Raw genomic sequence first — 21,226 nt, forward strand, 5'->3', positions numbered from 1 at the left:
CATACAATGTGTTTGGTCCGTTGCATGGCCGTTCCAAGGTGCTCCTAGAAGTGTTTGAGGAGAGCTCGCTCCTTATCGTCCTTGGTAATAGCCAGCCCGACCTCGGTCCTGATGGACTGGATGAAATTCTTGCGCCTTCTGCTGTTGGCCCGAGCATGAAAGAGCTTGGTGGTGCCGTCACCCAGCCGAATCCAGGTGAGTCTCGAACGTTGCCTCAACTTGATTTTCTGAATGGCGAGGAGACCAAGGTAGGACGCCTTTAGCTGATGCCGTAGCTCCCTTTCGGGCTCAGAGAGCACACTATTAACTCCTTCCTCATGAAGTACTCAAACAATTGACATCGCGGGCCCAAATGACGTAATCCTTGAACGTCCCAGCAAAGTAACTTCATGTGGGAATCAATTTAGGGGTGGACCCTTTACGTGGGACTGAGCGAGCCTTACTAGAGGTCGAGGCCCAGGACGTCGGCTTGGGAGGTCTACCACTCCCCCTCACCAACTGGGGGCCACGTAGGTATCGACCACCCCTAAGGGAGCACCACGGATCATAGGTTGGGACACAATGAGGTTCCAAAACATAGGGTACCTTCCGTGTGGTGCCCCAATCTAGAGGCACCGCAGTATAAGGCTCCCTTACCGAATTATCGCTAGGGCCACAATTAGATCTCGGTTCTCTGTGCCCGGACTCAGCTTTAGCGGCCCATTGACGCTAGTGTTCTTCCTAAGCTCGAGTTGTTGCCAGGGCCCCATCAAAACTCTCTTTAGCCTAGATGGCCGCAATTTGCTCTAACCGAGGTGCACACTCACCTAGGAACACAACCTCACAGTCCGAAGTGACGTCAGCCAGGTGCTCAAGAGAAACCCTGTCAAGAATCGCAAACCGAGAACCCGAAGAACAAGGGATAGCTGGAGAGGAGGAAGTACCTAGGTCGAGGTTGCGTTCGGCGGCCAGCTTGGCCACCTTCTTGACGACAATCAGCTCACACACCAAACCTGGAGCACCCAGACATCAGTTGGTCCTCGAGTGATCTAATTCCGTGTGCGTCCAGCAGTCTAATGTTTCATAGTAGGGATTTTGGTTGTCCATGCTTCTTTCTCGCGGTAGTGAATAAGTTTCTTTTAGACATCCTTTTGAGATTCTTGGTTCACGCTACTATTTAGGAGTTGGAGTCTGCAGTGTTTTGGATCATGTGGGTCTTGGCGATCCTTTTAGGGCATCTACAACGCCAAGTGCTTGAATAGGCGCTTAGGAGAAAATAAAATAAAATAATTTTTTTCTTAGCATCTCTAGTAGGGTCTCTGCCTCCAACGCAATAAGCAAAGTCCAGGCGCCACACGAGTAAGAAAAAAGAATACAATGACCTCTAGCATGGGAGAAAAAAAGCTGGAGCGCCCGGGGATAGCTTTTGCGTCGACGCTAGCATATTTTCCGGACTCGAGGGGGAATAATAAGTAACGAACGGGAAAATAACCCTTGCGTCCGCATTGCAGGTGACCTTTTTTTTTTGAAATAAAACTTCAACTTTATTAGTTAGAAATAATTGTTACATCGTCCATAAAAAGAGGTACAATATCCTTCATAGCCTCCTCAAACCAATCCATAGTGGCTGAAATTTTTGCTAACCTAGCTATTTCATGGGCCACTCTATTTGCTTCCCTATTACAGTGTTCAAATTTAACTATAGAAAAATCACAAGCCAAAAAATAACAATCATCAAAAACTGCAGCTGCGGCTCCCGCCGAGTGTCCTCCATTCTTCATTACGTCGATCACTTCCATGTTATGGTGTTGGTGTCGAGATGGTCCTCCTCTTTCTACAACATGCAGCAGTTGTGTTGCGGGCAGCCGTAAGTGTTGACGATGGAAGGCTGTCCCTTGGGGATCGTGGCGATGTTTCCAAGTTGTTTTATGCGGCCAAGAGGATTTAAACTTTTTTTCCTTGGGTGTCTTCCTGACGCAACGGATCATTCTCTGATGCTTACTGCTTCTTCCCCGATGACTGATGTATCGGCATCCTCTCCATCGTCATTGCGAAGCTGGCGAAAGTTTTATTAAATGGATGGTTAGTTCTGGGTTTTTCGATCCACATAAGACTTCTACGTTAGCTGCTTATTCTCCAAGACGTTGGTCCACGTTGATGTCTTCTTTGAGACTTTGGTCGTGACCGAATGCTGCGAAACAGCGTGGAACATGTGGTCGAGTCCTCTTCTTTTATAGTGTTGGACTGGAAGGAAAACCTTTTCTTTCAAAAAAAAGTTTGTGTTCTGCAGGAAGGTTTGAGGGTTAAAATTTTGCCATTCTATAGCTAGCTTAAGTTTGATACCCACGGACACATATAATGAAACACCATGTCATCGAAGGGTATAATAGTAGGTGTTCACATATACTCATCCCTATGAGCTCACGGTCCTAGCCATATTTTCATGATAACCCTGGTGGGTTGGTTTTATCACACGAAACTTAACCACCTGAGATATGCTCAGTTTGTTGCATCACCTTCTTTTCTAATATATACGTGATGGTTAAGTATAGTAGGAGAAGAAAAGAAGCAAATCAAAACTAACATGCCGAGCATTACATATGAACTAGCGTGAAACCTAGGAAATGCATACGATAGTCGTCGGTGCAGCTTGCTCGGTCTACGGCAACATCGAAGAGCGCAAATCAACCTGTGGTTGGATGGTTAGAGGGACTGTGTTATTTTCAGCCCATCAGGGTTCAAATCCTGGTGCTCACATTTATTACGTGTGTGCGTTCATAGGGGTGAGTGTATGCGCGTGTATATGAGAACTTGCGTCTGTGTTAAAAAAGAAGAAGAAAAAAGACAGCGTCGAAGAGCTCTTGTCAATGGAAAGAACTCTTGCCAAGGAAGCCACTTGGTTCTTCACGGAAATCATGGGCTAAGTATAATAAAACTTGGCACACAGAGTTGACCTGTTGCAACCTCGAGGCTGTTTTCCTCTCGTACCTGGCGGCTGCAACCCTAGCCCCCGCAAGGGGCCGATTTTCCAACGCCGTTCTCCGGCGGCTCCCCTCCACCGGCGACTTCGGTCGTCGGTGGTGAGGGGGGTCGCCGGATCCACGCGTGTGGATCGTTTTTACTCATCCGTAGTCTAGGTTTTTAGGTTGTTCATCGTTGCTTCGGCAACGACGATGACGATGCTGAATAAATATTCTTCGGATCCTTCCGTGACAAGGCCATCGGTCCTATGGTTGGGGATGCATCTGGAAATCAGTCTGTTCAAGCAAGGATGGCGTGGCGGCGGCGGCATCCTCGTGATGGACATGTGTCGTCGGGCTTCGTCGTTGCGACAACGTTTGCTCCAGCATCGGCGTGGAGCTTGGGAGGTAGTCCAGGAGCGGATGCAGATTGTGGTCTGCATCGACGACATCTGAAAGACGGAACGTGTGCTGGGTTCGTGGTTCGTGGATGTCAGGTATGGTTTCCTCCTTCGGCGTCTTAGTCGTGGTGGGGTGCCAGATCTGGAGTTCGATGGCGTGTCCGGGGTGTTGCCCCGGTTTGATTCGTTCAACGGCAATGGCTTCACTTTTGGTGAGCCACCTTGGAGGTCCGTAAAGCTGCATATCAGCGATGGAGCCGTGTTGAGCTCGGGTGAAGAGGTAATCCGTCATTCTTTTTTTCGGTGGTTGCTGTGGTGGTGCCGGAGGCAGGTGACGGGCGTTAGTGTCAAGCTCAGAGATGTTCTGCTATCTTTTCAGTTTTGTCATGTCGGTTCTTACGTGACTTATACTTTGTTCTTTATGATATGAATGAGACATGTATTACCATGTAAAAAAAAAGTTGACCTTTTGCACGATTGGGCAGGTACGCGTCGTCCATGCGCTGCGCTAGAGTAACACACGAGTGCTCCGCAAGACACAATGACCATGCGAGCAATTAAAGGGTGGTTGCACGGTCGTCTGGTCCACGCGAGCTCTACGTGTGTTGGGTAGCCAAGCATGGAAATCATGCATGCATGATTCACGTGTAAAACTGCTGCGGATTTCTATCAGAAGAAAACAACAATGCCCACGCGCCTGAATTAACTAACACCGTTCGTTCGACTGTTGGAGTACAGCGTACGGGAAAAAAAATTGAACGGCTCCGTGTGTCGAAAGTCTTGTTGGACCGCCGTGTCACTCACCCCCGGCTCGCCGGAGCGGAAGCAGGCGTCGCCGTCCTACCGTACTGCGTCCAATTCTTATCCACAAGCCGAACCTGCCAGGCCAGCATTCCGTAGCAGAGGACACATGGCCGTGAGTCGGCGTCGCGCACAATGATGTCTCCCCGGACACGATTCCGATGCCAACGCCCACCGATTCTCCGATGCGTTGCGTGCGCACACGCCCTCCCCTCCCGTCACGGCCGACGACGACGTGCAGCGGCAGAGGCAGACGAAAGCGACCGTCGGGCCGTCCCCAGCCACCCCCGTGTCCCCCTAAACAACGGCCGCCAGAACGCTCGGGCCACCACCGGGACCGGGATTTTTCTTGTGGCGGAAACCGGCGGCGACCCGTCAGCACGCACGGCACCAAAACCCCCGGCCCGGTTTCTGTGGCCCGATCTCACGCCGAGTCGCCGTGGCGCTTGCCTCCTGGACGTACACGTTCCTTTCCCCCGTGGCCTGCCCATCCGCCACCGTGGCGTCCCATTCGAACCGCTCCCGTCACACGGCCGTCCACCAGAAATCTTACGAGAAATCTAGAAGAGAACCTCAGCATTCTTGTGGTGGTGCCGGACGTTTCGATGTAATCCGTTGGAGGAGCGAAAAAGATCTGAGATATGGTACGAGTGCACAGTTTCTCAATGAGAAAAATTCATCACAGGTCACCAAACTTGCAGTGGCGTTAGCTTTAGTCCCCGTGGTTACAAATACTCGTAATACAGTCACCAAACTTGTTTTAGGGGTCATGTACGGTTCAAAATACGTTTTTCTATACGTACGCGTTGAGCTGGCCTCAGTCAACTCGAGCCACGCGGGCGCTGACTGCCACATGCGCTTGCTCGCTTGAATACACAGGCAACCAGGTTTTTTTTGCAAAACTGGCAGTTATTAAAAGATCTCCTTCCCCCCCACCTGGCTGGATCGAGCCACCTGGTCGGGTCGGACCGAGCCACTCCCTCCCCTACTTCTCCTCCCCTGGTTCTCCTCCACTGGTTCGTCGTCGCTGCCGAGGTGGTCGTCTCCGGCGTGGTCGAGCTGGCGACAACATCATGAGCTCGTCGTCGTCCGCGCCATTCGGGAGGGGCCTACGTGACGTCGCTCTCGCACCGACGCGTCGTGACAAGCATGCCTCGCCGCCCCTTTATGGTACGTCCCCGTCGCCGACAGCTTCTGTACTCGATCTGTCCATGAAAGCTCCGGGGAAGAGCTTGCGTTCGAGTCAATTGCGCACATGTGTTAGGGTTTGGGCTATTTCTCTCCCCTTTTGCCACGGATGGTGTGGGGTTTAGGGTTTTAGCAGCGGATGTTGAGCAAGGCCACAGATCAAAGCTAGGGTTTCTGATGGGCTATGGATCTTGTATTTGGAGATGATCTAGGGTTTGCAGTGCACAATTAGTGTTTGATTTTGGAGCATGCAAGGGGAAGGCCATGCTCGCTTCTCCCCTGTTTCTTTGCTTGATATGGCCTGATTGTTGATCATGACATGAAGATGATCGTTTTGCGCATGATATGGCCTGGTTTGTTGATCATGATATGAAGAAAGATCATATATTTGTTCGGTGGAGGCCATGAATCCATGCTTTTCTTTCTGCAACATGTATGAAATTTGCTCTGTACTTGAGTTACCTGTCTGAATATTGAAATGTCTGAACTTAATTTAGTATAATAACTGAACATTGACACTAAGCATTGCCACCTTGCTTGTTTTGGTCCAATTACAGTACTTTACTGCTTGCTCAGTATCCTTACTTAGCTGAGCTACTGGTGGTTTGATACAGTAACTGAACATTTGGAGTTAACTGAATATTTTCAGCTTGACTGAACATTCATAAATGTCTCTGTTTATGTTGTGTGAACATTGCAAGTTTGAATGTTTTGCAGGACCCCTAAGCAACCAGTTCTCTGTTGAGGTCATACATTGTGGCTATTTCCTTTGTGCAGGCAAGCATAGGGATTACCACAAAGGCCACTCCATTTGGTATGACTATTGTGACATTGATAACTAGACACCTACTGTTGTTGCTAGTCCGGTTGAGGAAATTGGGTATGAGTTTGAGGGCAGGATTAGGGCTTATTGGTGTGTTCCTGGGTTGACAGTGTACAAGAATGAATTAAGAGAGATTAAGATGGGAGACAACACTATGACAGAGAACGTGAAGGATTGTGTTCTTAATGGGAAGCATTTTCAGCAAATATTTCTTGATCATGATGAGAGCCTTAGATCATAAATTTCTCCTGTTCCTGTTCATTGTGATGATGAGGATCCTCCATTTGCCAAATTCAGTGGAAGTAGGCCAAAGAAAGAGCAAGTGCATGATCAAGAGCATGAGGAGCAAGAAAAGCAACAGCAGCAAGAGTAGCAGTCTGAGCTCACTGTAGTGAAACAGGAGCATGTTGAGCTCATTGTAGTGGAATATGAGCTGCCTCAACATGATCAAGAGCAGGAGCAAGATGAAACACAGTCAGAAAGTGGAGCAGAGTCAGAAGAAGATGATTTCATACCAAGTCCACCCCAGCCAGGAACAACTTACCTTTCATCTCTGTTTGGGTTTATGGCCAGGAAATCCTCTAGGTGTTTGAACATGGATGTAACAGACACAGTTGGTTGTTCAGTAATGCAGGATTCAGATGAAGATTACATTCCACAATTTGTTGATCCAGACATTGATCTGCAAGATGATGATGATTTGTTTGACAAGAATGTTGATTGTGACAAAGGCAAATGTAAAGCAGTCCAAGAAGAATCTGATGATCCTACTGAAGATGTGGATATGTGCTTGCCTTCATCTGATGAAGATAAGATTAAGCTAAATTTTAAAAGTTTCAGAGAAGAGGAACTGGCTAAACCAGAGTTCAAAGTGGGTCAGACATTTGCTAGTGTTGAGTTACTGAGGAGGGCTATCAAGGAGTATAGCTGCCATGAAAGGGTTGACATCAAGTGCCCTAGAAATGATAGGAAAAGAATTAAAGGCATTTGTGAAGATGGTGTGCATGGTCTTTGTATGAATCATTTGATGGGAGAATCAACTGCTTCATGATCAAGAAGTATAACCCAAACAATACCTGCATAAAGAAATGGAGTGTGAAGTCATTCACTGCCCCCTTCATGGCAGGGAAGTATCTTGATTCATTCAGAGCAGATGAAAACATGAACATGAAGAATTTTTCAAGGGTTGTTCAGAAGGACTGGAACATGACAACCACAAGGAGCAAACTTAGAAGGGCCATGAGACTAGTGAAGAAAGTCATTAAAGAAGATGAGTTAGAGCAGTATAACAGTATGTGGGATTATGCAGCAGAATTCAAAAGATCAAACCCAAGCAACACTTTCTATGTAGGTGTCAATGATGGCATATTTGGAAGTTGTTATTTTTCTCTGGATGCCTGCAAAAGGGGTTTCATGCAAGCATGTAGGCCTGTCATTTGTTTGGATGGATGCCACCTGAAGACAAAGTATGGAGGTGTTATGTTGTGTGCTGTTGGCATGGATCCTAATGACTGCATTTACCCTCTAGCTTATGTTGTTGTTGAGGTAGAGAACACTGACACATCGAAATGGTTTCTGTCAAAGCTGAAGAGTGACTTGGGAATTCTCAACACAGAGTCATGGACTATAATGTCAGACAAGCAAAAGGGGCTGATCAAGGGAGTGAGGCAGCACTTTCCTAATGCAGAGCACAAACACTGTGTTAGGCATATTTGACAGAATTTTCAGCAAACACACAAAGGAGATGTTCTTAAGAACCAGTTATGAAAGTGTGCAAGGAGCACAACACCAGAGCTGTGGGCTGCAAGCATGGAGGAGATGAAGGTCATCGGTATAGAAGCATACAAATGGCTTGAGCAGCTACCACCAAACACTTGGATTAGGGGCTTCCAAAGAGACTTGGCCAAGTGTGATATCCTTCTGAACAACAACTGTGAGGTTTTCAACAAATATATTCTTGAGGCCAGAGAGATGCATCTCAGATCAATGATTGAGAAGATCAAAACTCAGCTCATGGTCAGATTCTACAACAAAAGAAAAGAGGTAGAGAACTGGCCTGGTTATGTATGCCCAAAAATAAGAAAAAGAATTCAAAGGAATATAGAGCTAGCAGCTACATGCATGGTTTCAGGGGCTGGTGATGGCATCTTCCAGGTTGACAACAGGACCAAGACATACATTGTTGACCTCAAGGAAGAGAGTTGTACATGCAAAAGGTGGGATCTTAGTGGAGTTCCATGCCACCATGCAATTGCATGTTGTAGACATGAGAGAATTGACCCAGAGAGTTCAGTGCACTCCTGCTACAGTATAGAAGCATTCAAGTTAGCATACAAGCCAATTATCAAGCCTTGCAGAGATAGGAGTGAGTGGTAGAAGATGAATGTGTGTGAAATCAAACCACCTGTCTATGAAAAGAAAGTTGGGAGGCCTTCAAACAAGAGTAGGAGAAAGCAGCCTTATGAGATTGAAAATAAAGATGGCACAAAGGTACTGACTAGACATGGAGGCGCAATAACATGTTCATACTGCCATGAACAGGGCCACAACATCAAAGGATGTAATACAAGAAAAGCTGGCATTTTGCCAAAACTAACAGTGAGAAGGGGGCCAAGGGCTATTCCTGAGGATGTGTCTGATGATGAACCAGTTATGGCAGAAGATGAACAGGAACAGGTTGGTGGGAAAGTCACACAGGAGGAGGTTCATGTCACACAAGATGATGAGCAAGTCACACAGGAGGAGGTTCATGTCACACAAGATGATGGCCAACTTACACAGGAGGATGTCAATGCCACACCAGTGAAGCAACAAGAGGATGAATATGATACACTAGTTGTTTTTAGGTAAATTCTAATCTTTTTTGTCCATTTTTAGGTTGTATTTAATGTGATACACCAGTGATGATAGCATGTGATGATTGGCTGTGCATAGGTGCAAGACTTTGGACATACAATGCTTCTTAAGATGCAGCAGTCTAGGCCTGTACCTAGAGAAGAAACTGAAGTCACTCTGCCAGATTCATCATTCATATTACAGGCATCCAGTTCTCAAGCTTCAACACATACAACAACAGCTACAAATGGTGGCAACCGGACCATGAAGTTGTTGAAGATGAAAAGAGACAAAGAAAGGGAGATGGCAGCCAGGAGAGATGAAGCACTAGAGGCAATGAATGAAATGGCAGAGAGGAGAGCAGAGGAGGCTGAAGCAAAGAGGCGGGAAATTGCTACCAAGAGAGCAGAGAAGGCAGCCAGAAGAAGAGGAGTAGCAAAAGAGAAGAAGACTGAGAAAACAGCAGCAAAGATGGTAGCCTCGGCAGCAAGAAAAGCAGCATTACAAGAAAAGGAGGCCAGGTTAATTGAAGCAATTGCAGCTAAGGCAGAGGCAGCAATGAAGAGAAGAGAAGAGCAAGAAGCAAAGAGAGCTACTGCACTGAATAAAAAAATAAGATCAAGAAGCAAAGAAGAAACAGCAAGAAGATGCCAAGAGAAGAAGAGTTGAATCAGTTTGCCCAAGTGCACCAACAAGAAGTGGACGTGTGCCCAAGAAGAAGAGAGTCAACATGTTTGATGAGTTCAGATGAATCAGTGCTGTTGCACTTGTAATTCAGTGATTTTTGGCAGAAACTTAAATCTGAGTAATTTGATGCTCATTGAGCTCAAATGTGGTTCATTCAGTGAAGAAACTAATAGACTTGAAATGTAGCTCATTCAGTGAGACATAAGTAATTTGATGCAAACTAAATTTGATGCAGCATTGCAATTGTGTATCTGTGTCTTAAATGAATTTGATGCAAACTGAACTTAAATGAGGTGATTCAGTGTTTTTGCACTGTTAGAATGGTTTTGCAATGTTAGAATGGTTTTGTCTTAACTGAACTTAAATGAGGTGATTCAGTGTTTTTGCACTGTTAGAATGGTTTTGTCTTAACTGAACTTTGTTAGATAACTAAAACAAAAAAATGGGTGGCCTGGGTCTCGAACCCAGGACCTGTAGTATTGAACGTTGGGGGCAAAGCCAGTGGAGTAAGTAGTAGTGCTTTGATCAAAGGCAGATACTAAACTATCTATTTAGTAGTTGCTAGTGGCTAAACGGCCCACGTCTTTTCGGTTTCCTTCTCTGCTCTTTAAGCCCACCCACCCACCGCTCCGCTCGCCACTCACATCCCATCCGCAGTCCACCCACGTCGCCTCGGTTACCCTGCTTCCAAAACCCCACTCCACCCTCGCTGCCGACTACCACACCGCCGCCGTTGGCATGGAGAACAGCCCCGCCTGGCAGAGGGTCATCGATGACCTCGCAGGCGGCAACAAGGCGATGCGCGCGGACCTGGCGGAGATCGGGAAGTGGTTCCCCAGCATTGCGATGCTGCGTCACCACACGCGCGGCCTCCTCAAGATCATGACCGACGACGAGCTGGAGCGCGCCTGCACCGACCGCCTCGGTATCTCTCCTGCGCTCGTCCTCCGCTTCGCGATGCAGGAGACGCGCTCCGACGACCCGAGCCAGCGAGCCCGGTGGTGGAGGTACCGGTCCGCCATCGCGTCGCGGCAGCCGGATCCGTCGTGTGCTAGCTCGCGAGCGGAGCGCGTCCACAACATCGAGGTGGCCGTCCCCGCGCCTGTCAACACGGCCTACTGGGACCACTACCAGCCGGACCTCATCGGGCCCGACGGCATCTCCGATTACATCTCATCGGAATCGGAGTACGACTCTGGCTTCGACGACGACTCTGGCTACGTCGCCGAATCATCGTGGTCGACTGGCTGGGAGGAGCCGGAGGTGATTGTCCTCTCTGACGACGAGCCGGAGGTGGTGGCGCCCGTCGTCCTCGAGCCGGAGGTCCAGATGGTGGCGCCCGTCGCCAGGGAGGGTGACAAGTATCGCCCCATTGATGTCGAGCTGCTTCCCGATGTTCCTGACATCGTGAAGCAGGAGGTGGAGGTGGTCTTGGCCCTGCAAGCACAGGACCTCGCAGCGCAGCCAGAGAAGAAGAAGAAGAGGAAGGTGGTGGCAGCTGACATGGAGGTTCGCCGCTCGGAGCGCCTCTAGAAGTTGAAGAACTGAAGATGAAGATGCAGTAGAAGGCATGAAGAAGATGCAGTAGTTAGGTATGCTGAAATATACAGATTTTCAGCATATAAGTTATAAAAAAATAGTTTGTTAGGTGTGCTTGTATATTAAGCACATAAGTTATTTGTAATTTCTGGCTGTTGAACTGGTTGTTGATGAAATATCAGTGTTGAACTGGCTGTGATGCTATATATGTGTTGAACTGTGTTGATGCTATATAAGTGGCAGTAATCCAAAAGTGTTTTGTTGGTACATAATGGTGTTGATGCAGTCCTGTTGCTATATAAGGCAACAATCAAAAATTGTCTTGTTGCTGTATAAGGCAATAATTCCAAAAGAAGTAGGTGCTAAGGTTTTGAATCTTAATTGAATTTTTATCTGAATCTTTGTCTTAACTAAATTCTGTCTTAACTAAATTCAAACAACTGTTAAGATTCAATTAACTGTAAAAAATTCAGTTAGCTTTTCAAACTAAATTCAGACAATTGTTAAACTAAGTGGCAGTTGATGCTGATGATGTTGAAGTTTATGTTCTCTGTTGATGATGCTGTCTAGTTGATGCTGTTTATGCTGAAGATCTACAAAGTTATGTAGAGTAGTTTGTGTTGTTGATGCTATAAGTTAACTGAATTTTGTCTGAACTTGTTGCTATATAAGGCTAAAAATTCAGTTATCTTTGTCTTAACTGAAATTTGTTTTAAATTGAACTTTAATTCAGTAATCTTTTCAAAAGTACAAATTTTGTCTGCAAATTTAGTTAACTTTAAAAATTCAGTTATTACTAATTTTAGTTAGCTTAGCTGAACTTTGCCACCTATCTGAAATGGCAACACTACACACCCTACAACTGGTTTGAATTTGTACTTGCACACCCTGTAACTTGCATCATCCATGCACCTTTGGTTAACCAACAGATCCACCCCCACCACCAGGTCCACCACCACCAAATCCATCACCAGGTCCCCTTCTTCTTCCTCCTCTTTGACCAGATCCACCACCAGGCCCCCTTCTTCTTCCTCCACTCCTCCTCTGCTCCTGCTCCACTGGTCTGCAGTAGCAACCATGATGCTCCCCTCTTCTGAAGATGACTCAGTGACCAGCAAGGTTAGTCAGTCCTCTCCTCCACACAGCTAGGGTTAAACAGCAGCTAGGGTTAAACATATTCTAGGGGTTATACTTAACAAATGCAATTTTTTCTTTTTTTTAGCATCCAACAACAATTTTTTGTAAAGAATAGACTCGCCTGGTCACAGATCTGCCTAGCTTTACATGTGAGCATGGATCTTTGTGTGAGAAGCATGTGGCTTTTCAATCTGTTGACAGTGGCAGAAGATTCCTGACTTGTGCACACAAGGTTTGTAAAAATCCAGATAATGGTGCCATTTTATCATCATTTTACAGTGATAGTGGCTTTTATCTGTAGATTTGCAGATAACTGGATAATGTCACTTAACTGAATGTTTCTTTGGATGATAAGAAGTACCTAAATGCACCTATGTGGAATGGATAGACCCTGAGTGGCCTGAAGCATTAAAGATGAGCCTAGCTACCATATGGAGCACGTATGAAGAGGAGACAAAACAAAGGCTACAAGAAAATGTGTTGAGTGCTGAACAAAACTTGAAGATCTTGGAACCAAAGACAAAAAATGGAGAAAACGGAGAATGAGCTGAGACATTTCAAGCTTGATTTTGCCAAGATAGTGGCTGAAAAGGAGCATGCAATGAGTCAATTAGGCAACACACAAATTGGTCTGTTTGATCTGAAGGAAGAGCTTGAGAAGAAGAAGAGCACTGCCAAATCTGTAACAAACATTCATCAGGTATTCAGGGCTAAGGCAAAGAAAGAGAGGGACCAAGTCATGCAGGAGAGGGATCAATTGAAGCAAGAGAAAAGAAAGCTTGAGTACATGATAGGTGACTTATTCAAACACAAAGAGGAGACCAAGGAGAAGATAAAGAAACTTAAGGGGATGCTGAATGATTTGGACTGAACTTATCTTGTTCTTGTAACTGTGTAAACTTAATTTGACCAACTATGTTGTGAAATGGATTTGGTTGTCAAATGATTTTATCTTGCTTGTCAACTGAATTTTAAGTGCAATGGATTTGGTTTTCAACTGTAATATGTTGTCAAATGATTAGAATTCAATTGAGATATGTTGTGTTGCTGTCTAAATGAAGAAGTAACATAACAACATTGGTACATAACTCCAGTCTTCATATTATTTAATCAATATCCATTACAACCATCACAACATGCAACCATTACAACCATCAAAGCATGCATCCAAACCCAAAGCAAGTACTTAATCTACTTAGTGTGCTCCGCTCACTGATTTCAGTACATCTCACTTCTTCATGACTACTATGAAACACAACACACAAAGCAACATAACAGCAGCCATCACCAGCTTCAGCAGCAGTAGAATTTCTCTACCTAATCCAAGCAGCATAGCAACTTGCTGCTTGGTAGCAAAGTTCTTCTCACTACGGGTGCCAAATGACCCAAAATCAACTCTGCCAACACCTCTCCCAGCCATGCCTCTTCCAGCTATGCTTCTTGTGTTCATTGCTTCAGTCCTCTTCCTCTCAAGCTCCTCCGTTTTATCCTCAGCCGCTCCTATTGCATCCACAGCAGCATCACTAACAAGAACCCTATGTTCAACAAGATGTTGCACATATTCTAGCTCCCAGCGCCAGAAATCACAGATGACCTAAAAAACAGAGAAACAGAGCACTTTCAGTTATCTGAAAAAGTTCGGTTAACTATAAATTTCAGTTAACTACCACCAACCAATTGCAGTACAAACCTAATGCCAGTTAACTAAGTTCAATCTGACAAAACCCTAATGCAGTCTTACACATCAATCTGATGCAGAAACAATGAAGAAAAGATCTACCACACAGGTAGAGAAACTTGACCTGGTGTTTGCTGCACCTGTAGAAGACCCACCCCTCGTGCTCGTCCGTGCCAGAGCGGTAGAACTTCACCTGCTCGCCACAATCCGGGCACGGGATCAAAGGAAGGACAACAGAGCTGCCACGTAGCCCAGATTGAACAGAGCTCGAAGAAGACATGAGGAGAGAGGGCGGCGGCAATGTCTGCGGCGGTGGAGAGAGAGCGGCGGCGGCGAGGGCAGCGGCGGAGGGAGGCCGGTGGGCTAGGGTTGGGAGAGGGCAACGGGTGGGCTCGGTCCACGCGGGTGGCTTGATCCGCCCAGTTGTCCGACCAAGTGGGGGAGGAGATCTTTTGTTCTGCCAGTTTTGCAAAAAAAACTGGTTGCCTGCGTATTCGAGCGAGCAAGCGCATGTGGCAGTCAGCGCACCGTTGGCAGTCGTTGACTCGAGCCAGCTCAGCGCGTACATATAGAAAAACGTATTTTGGACGATAGATGACTCCCTAGAGCAAGTTTGGTGACCGTATTGCGGGTATTTCTAACCACAGGGACTAAACCTAATGCCACTGCAAGTTTAGGGACCTGTGGTGAATTTTTCTCTTTCTCAGTCGATCGTGGAACGCAAATTGGGTCTGGATAAGCGGCAGGCAAGGCGGCTCTGACTTGCCAACTGGAATGGATTACTTTAGCCGCTTTCAAGCCAACTTGGTCGGCTGGATTTCTGGGGCTATGATAGCCGTAAGGGCATGTACAATGGTTCTATCTCAGAAATGCCACATGAGATGCTTTCTTCGTCCGGAAATACTTATCAGTAAAATGAATAAAAGGGGGTGTATCTAGATGTATTTTAGTTCTAGATACATCTCTTTTTATCCATTTTGATGACAAGTATTTTCGGGGGGGAGGGGGGGTAGTATATATGATAAGGTAGAGAAGAAAGAAATCATAAGAAAAAGATTTAAGAGAAGACAAGAGATGATCTCTTAGTACAGTATGTCTCAACATATTTTTAAAAATAACTACTTATTGAAAATAAGACTAAGAGATGACCCATTTTAGACATTTTTCTTTGTCATCTCTAAATTACATGCAGACCTAACATAAGACTATCTGATCAACCATTGTACATGCGCTAAGAAATAAAATAAGTGGACTCAATCTGTAAGGGCATCTCCAATGCTGACCCCCAAACTTTTCGCATCTGTTTCGTTCGGATCACGCTATCCAAACAGCAGAAACTACCAACACGGTCCTGTACCGGTCCGCGACGTAGTCTGGAGGTACTTTCTCCTACAAATCAGAGACAAGCGTGGGGGCTTTGCGGGAGTCCGGATCACTCCCATGCCCACCTCTGACTGTCTTGGCCCACCAGGAACCCCTCTTTCCTCCCGTGCGCATTTCATGCCCAGCGCCAGCTACCCGCATTCATGCCGCTGCAGAGCGCGCTGCTTCACATTGAAGACGGCTTAGAGCGGATGCGACCTCTCACTGCCTCTGCCATTGAATCGGCGTGCTGGCCGTGGGCGCCGCCCGCTGTATGCCCGGCTGAACACATTTCCTGGCCGCATTTAAACGCCCCCATTAAACCTGCGTGGAAGCCGAGAAACTTACTCCGGCCACACGTTCGTTCATGAGCGGGCCGGCATTAAACAAAACATCAGGCAAACTCCTCCCATCTGTCTTCTATTTAAACGAGGCCAGACGCCAAACAAGAATAGCTCTAGTCCCGCCGCACCCCCTTCTTCCACAATTTTCTCCACCCTTTCGATGGCATCCAACGAGCAGGAAGAGCAGTTCTCTGGCATAAAAGCTGGATGGGTGGCCCGCCGAGCCCGCCGGATACGAGCGAGGCAGATCGCTCCTTCGCCTCCATCTCCTAGCACGACGGAGCAAGTTGCCGCCCCAAGCTGACGTGTGGTTCAGCAACTTACCTCTCCAAGCCAGCTTGCGGAGGAGTGGCGAGTTACTCCAGGTGCACGGCGGCACGGGCAACATCGCTGTCGTGGACGACGCTGCGTCATACCGCGCCAACCGCGTCAACGCGCACGTAACCGCGCCCTGCCGGTAGAGAAAGAAGCCGACTGCACTGAGATCAATGAGTCGGTGGCATGCGCGTCCACCACCAATACCAAGGGAAAGTAGAAAACGGGAGGCCGCCACCGTTGGGTCCCATGAAGGCCACCACCGCCGGCCGCGTTGCCGGCTTGCACATCCGATGACTTGGCTAGTTCTTCAACGCAGACCATCATCAACCCCCACTTGGTCTCCATGAAAGTGGAGGCGCCACAACTCCTACCCTTCGGCTGAAGCATCAGCCGGCGGTTCCACTGCGATGACCAGTGGGGAAGCAAGCCACCCTTTGCACAAAAGCATATAACTCTGGAGGTCCCGACAGTCCGGTGAGCGGGTTGCCGGACATGGGGAAGACAAAAGGATCTGTTGCGCCCGGCAGTAGACTAGTGTAGTGTATCCGTGTCGTGGGGGTGGAGCTCTGTGCGGCCGTACGTGCACATAGTTTTACCTTTTAGTTAAAATATGTCCAAAATATAAATGTTTTCGTCCGGTTTGTATGAAATCCGTCATGTTTATATGCAATCTGGCCGTATTTGTATGAATTTCATCCGGTTTGCTGAAAAAGTGTTTGAAATGTATGCGGCTACGAATGAATGGCGACTCCCGTATCTGTGTCCGCTGACTGCTCCTTCCTTTTTACGGACGAAAACTGAAGGAAATTTACGGGTCACCATTGAAGATGTCCTAACATATGTCGACATATCTCACGACCACTACTCTAATTGGAGTACAAATAATAATTGTGTATGGCTATGTCTCAGTCGACTGAGACTTAACCAAGTTTCAATCAAGTGATATAGTATATATAAGAGAAAAAAAAATTAAAATAATTGTTTTATACTAATGTCCATGCAAAATCAAAGAAAGATAGTATCGACTTAGACATAACGAAGTCTTAGTCGACTGATACTTAGCAAAACTTATAATAATAACAGTACACCGGACCCAGTCTGTAGATATCATCAATTTGATCGGTCAAACGGCCAAACTTTCGTTCACCTAAAAAGGCAAAACGTGACCGAGACAATGCGCCATGGACCTGCCCGATGAGAAATAAGCAATGCACGCACGCTACCTCGCCGGACACCGCAAGCATTCGTCCGTCCCCTCCCCACGTCAAAGTCTTCGCACCACACACACCATCCGTAGCCGTAGCCGCCCCGCGGCAACCTGTCACCGGTGACCGCGCGCGGTGCTGGAGGTCGTGCCGTCCACCGCCACGGGAAAAACGACGGCGAACCCGTGGACGAGGTGCAGCGACGCCAGCTTCATAGCCTACACCGTGGACGGCGAACCCGTGATTCTCGGGTATACCCGCCTGCTTCATAGCCTACATAGCCTACACCGAGTTCACTTGGGAAAAACGACAGCGAACCCGTGGACGGCGAACCCGTGAACTCTTTTGCCAAAATCAACACTGTTTTGTAACAATCATGGGTATTCACATGAAGACCCAAGAATACCCCTAGCGCCGCCCCTGATGGTTGGCTTCATCGACATGCTGACCGTCGTCAAGAGGCTCACTGACAACATCGTCGTACTCCTCCGACCCGCACATTGGCTTCTCGTTGCCTGCCACCTTCATCGGCCTTCATGACGACAACCTTTTTTTTACACATTGGTAGCCCTGCGACTGCTCACCGATGCGACGACGAATGTCCGCCTCGAGGTCGCGCTCGCTGTGCAACGTCTCTTCTAGCAAGATTTCATCGACCTACAGATCCATGTATACGAGCATGGCTAGTGAGGACGTTACGACGTTGGGCTTCTTCGACCGGCTGGAAGCCTTGAATGTCTTTGTTGAGAAGCACATTGACCTCGCCACAAAAGCCACTGCTCGTTAGCCGGAGGTCGGTGGCCCGATGCACTGAGCCGAGGAGGAGCTCGGTGATGAATACAACTTTCTTCTTTCCTCCCGTAACCACCACTGCATCGCGTCGTCGCAAACTTAATCCTTACTGTATTGTATTCTCATTCCTGTCGATAAAAGGCATGTGTGATCCCTTGCTCACATTTGGTGTCAATTATATGTATCACTGTTAGTTACTACATCTGTCCTGATTTATTGTCCCCTTCGTGTTTTGTGCCAAAATTTTACTTTAGATTTAACTAACAATATATTAATGCATGTCTCAAAAAATATATAATTGCAAACTATGTTCAAATACGGAACCAACGATATAATTTTTGGTGACATGCATTAATATTTTATTAGTTAAATCTATGGTCAAAATTTGGCACAAACGAGACCAACAAACAAGGACGGAGGTAGTTCTTACCTTATGCGTTAATATTTTATTTGAGAGTGAATCCTCTTAAAAATCTTTCTTAAATGGAATTGTTCTATCCCAGAGAAAAAAGGAACAAAACCGCAAGTCTCCACAAATTATTGTGTGCTACTTTGATGAATTGGAAATGTATATACTTGTGTGTACTTGGAAAATGCATGTTTGTCTCTTTTAGGTGTAAGTAATTATAGAGGATAGCTAACAATATTGTAACCACACAATTCTAGAAGGATGAGGCATTTGTCCTCAGATTGTCGAGTTGTTCATTTATTGGTTCTTTATTGTAAAATAGGTCTTTTATGTTTCCCGGTTTAACAGGTAGATGAAATCACTTGCATACTTTGTAGTTGGTCATGTAAATACATCATTTAGCTACACTCACAAAAAATTCGTCTAGTTTTTGGGGTTTCATTCACAGTCTGCACATTGTACCTGGTAAAATAGTAACACTTGCAACAGATATGCAGAGAAATTTGTGCATCATATTTTCCTTGGTTTGGTATATATTTGCATCTCGAGAGACGTACCAAAACTTATGAAGGGAAAGAATCTAGGGTTAGTGAAAACTAATAAATTAAGATAAATTTATCGGTATATCGTTGATATAGAACCTTAAAGGTTAAAATAAGAATAAAAGCCAATTTCAAAAGAGTTTGGCCATACAAACTTAAGAGAATGCACAATTCAACGTCAAAAAGTAAAAGTGACTTTTACATCTCACGTTGACTCACTCAAAAGATTGGATTCCCACTGTTTACATAGGTGGATCTAGTGGGGGTGCCATAGGTGCCATGGCACCCCGAAAATAATGCATACTTTGTTTAACTAGAGTAGTTAGTCTAATCCAATGTGTATTATAGGGGTTAAATGGTATAAACGGATACATTGTGATGTATTTACATTGTGATTGAGAAGAATGGCACCCCCTCCATGTTAAACCTTCAGACACTGGACATACATAAGGGAGGACACATCCTGTGCACTAGGACTTGTGGTGCAACTAGTGCGCCCAAAGTCGATTAAACACCACAGAGGTTCCTAAAAGTTCTTTATTTTCTAGAACGTCTTCTTCGGACACTCTCGGCCTTATGCCTCTTTGCTCCATCGATCTTCTAACTACATGCAGACAAAAAAACACAGTCCCAAAGCAGGCATTGCGAATTGCTACACTCATGAGAAGTGTGTACTGCGAGGAAAGTTCCAATGTGATCTTTTCTCCTTAGAGAAAACGCACCATGAAATCCGAGCATACGACAAACCGGTTGCTTGCGAAGGGAACATATGACACCCCCTAGAATACAATCAACACAAGTTTCTGCTTATGTCAACATAATTTCGAGCATGGAATGGCTCCGTACACTTAATTATATTCATAAGTATGGGTATTTATACAGGGCGTAAATAGGCAACGAATATATTCTGAACTTATGTGTTGGGAGACATTTGTGCAGGCCATAGAAGTTGATTTAGACCATCAAACTAAAGTGGCTGTTGAGCTTGATGGGCATGTGGGGCATGTGGGTTGCGCTGTCTACGATCAAAATGGAAACCACCTATACAAGAATGCTTTTAGTGCATCCGACAGATAATTCTTTCAATCTTCAATGTCCAAGTTGTGGTGCTACTGAATCATCCATATATATGTCGGGTGATGCAGGTACGTAATGGTATATTGTGATATACTAATGTTATTCCGCAGTTTCACCAACTTTACCATTTTCAGTAGGTACAGTGGGTGTTGGAGCACTTGGATGGTCCTAAAAGTCGACAAATAATTATGGATGAGGTCCTTGAGTCCACCTTCTTGCTATAGATCGGTATACTAACCATGTTGTCAGGTTAGTGCCGTAATTTTTTTTGGAAGGTGTTGTTATTATTTTATTTTTTGATGGTGACTTTTCTATGGATTATCACCTTTTAGGAAGATACTTGGTAAAGTTTGCTTCTACTTGACAATTGATTCATGGAAATTGGGTACTAGCTATTTCATGCAAAACACAAGCCAAAGGCCTGAGTGGAAGTATGGAACTCGTCCAAATGTTTGTCAATTGTATGCAATGTTCTTGATTTTTTAAAACCAGAATAAGACCACATGATTATCTTGAAATGGTTAAAACTAGTGCTCACGAATTCAGCTGGGATTCAATTCATGCATGATTCTTTTGTTTGGTTATGACATTTCCTTTACCCTTTACTGAACTCAAATATATATTTTATTGTATTAACATGTGCAAATAAGGTGAATAGTAAACATGATTGCCATGTTTCTTAATTTGTGAAATCCTTTTGACAAATACCTAAACTGAGGCTTGTCAAACATACATAGTCCTTGTGTTTCTCCTACTATTCTGGGATAACTTCTGTTCATCAAGAATAAGGTATAATAAATTACCTATTTCATGGTGTATCTTCTGTTATTACCATACGATGTAGCTGCCAAAGAATATTTACTCAATCTGTTGAAATAACATATCACATGGTTTTCTACATCTACAAAAATTGTGAACCCGAGTCATACTTTGTATGCAGCCATGTACCAAGGTTTGAGAAGCACATTGAGAGATATTCTGAGGAACCACATGTTGTAACAAACACATATGAACCGAAGAGAGTTGCATACTTGATCTTTCACTCGAAAAAAGGGGATATATTCAATTTTTTTGTTGCATTGGGTATCCATAGTTTTGGAGTTTTTGACTAGCACCAGGTTCATGGCATCATAAAAAAAACCTTTTGAA

This window comes from Triticum dicoccoides, chromosome 1B (assembly GCF_002162155.2).
Source record: "Triticum dicoccoides isolate Atlit2015 ecotype Zavitan chromosome 1B, WEW_v2.0, whole genome shotgun sequence".
Lineage (NCBI taxonomy): Eukaryota > Viridiplantae > Streptophyta > Magnoliopsida > Poales > Poaceae > Triticum > Triticum dicoccoides.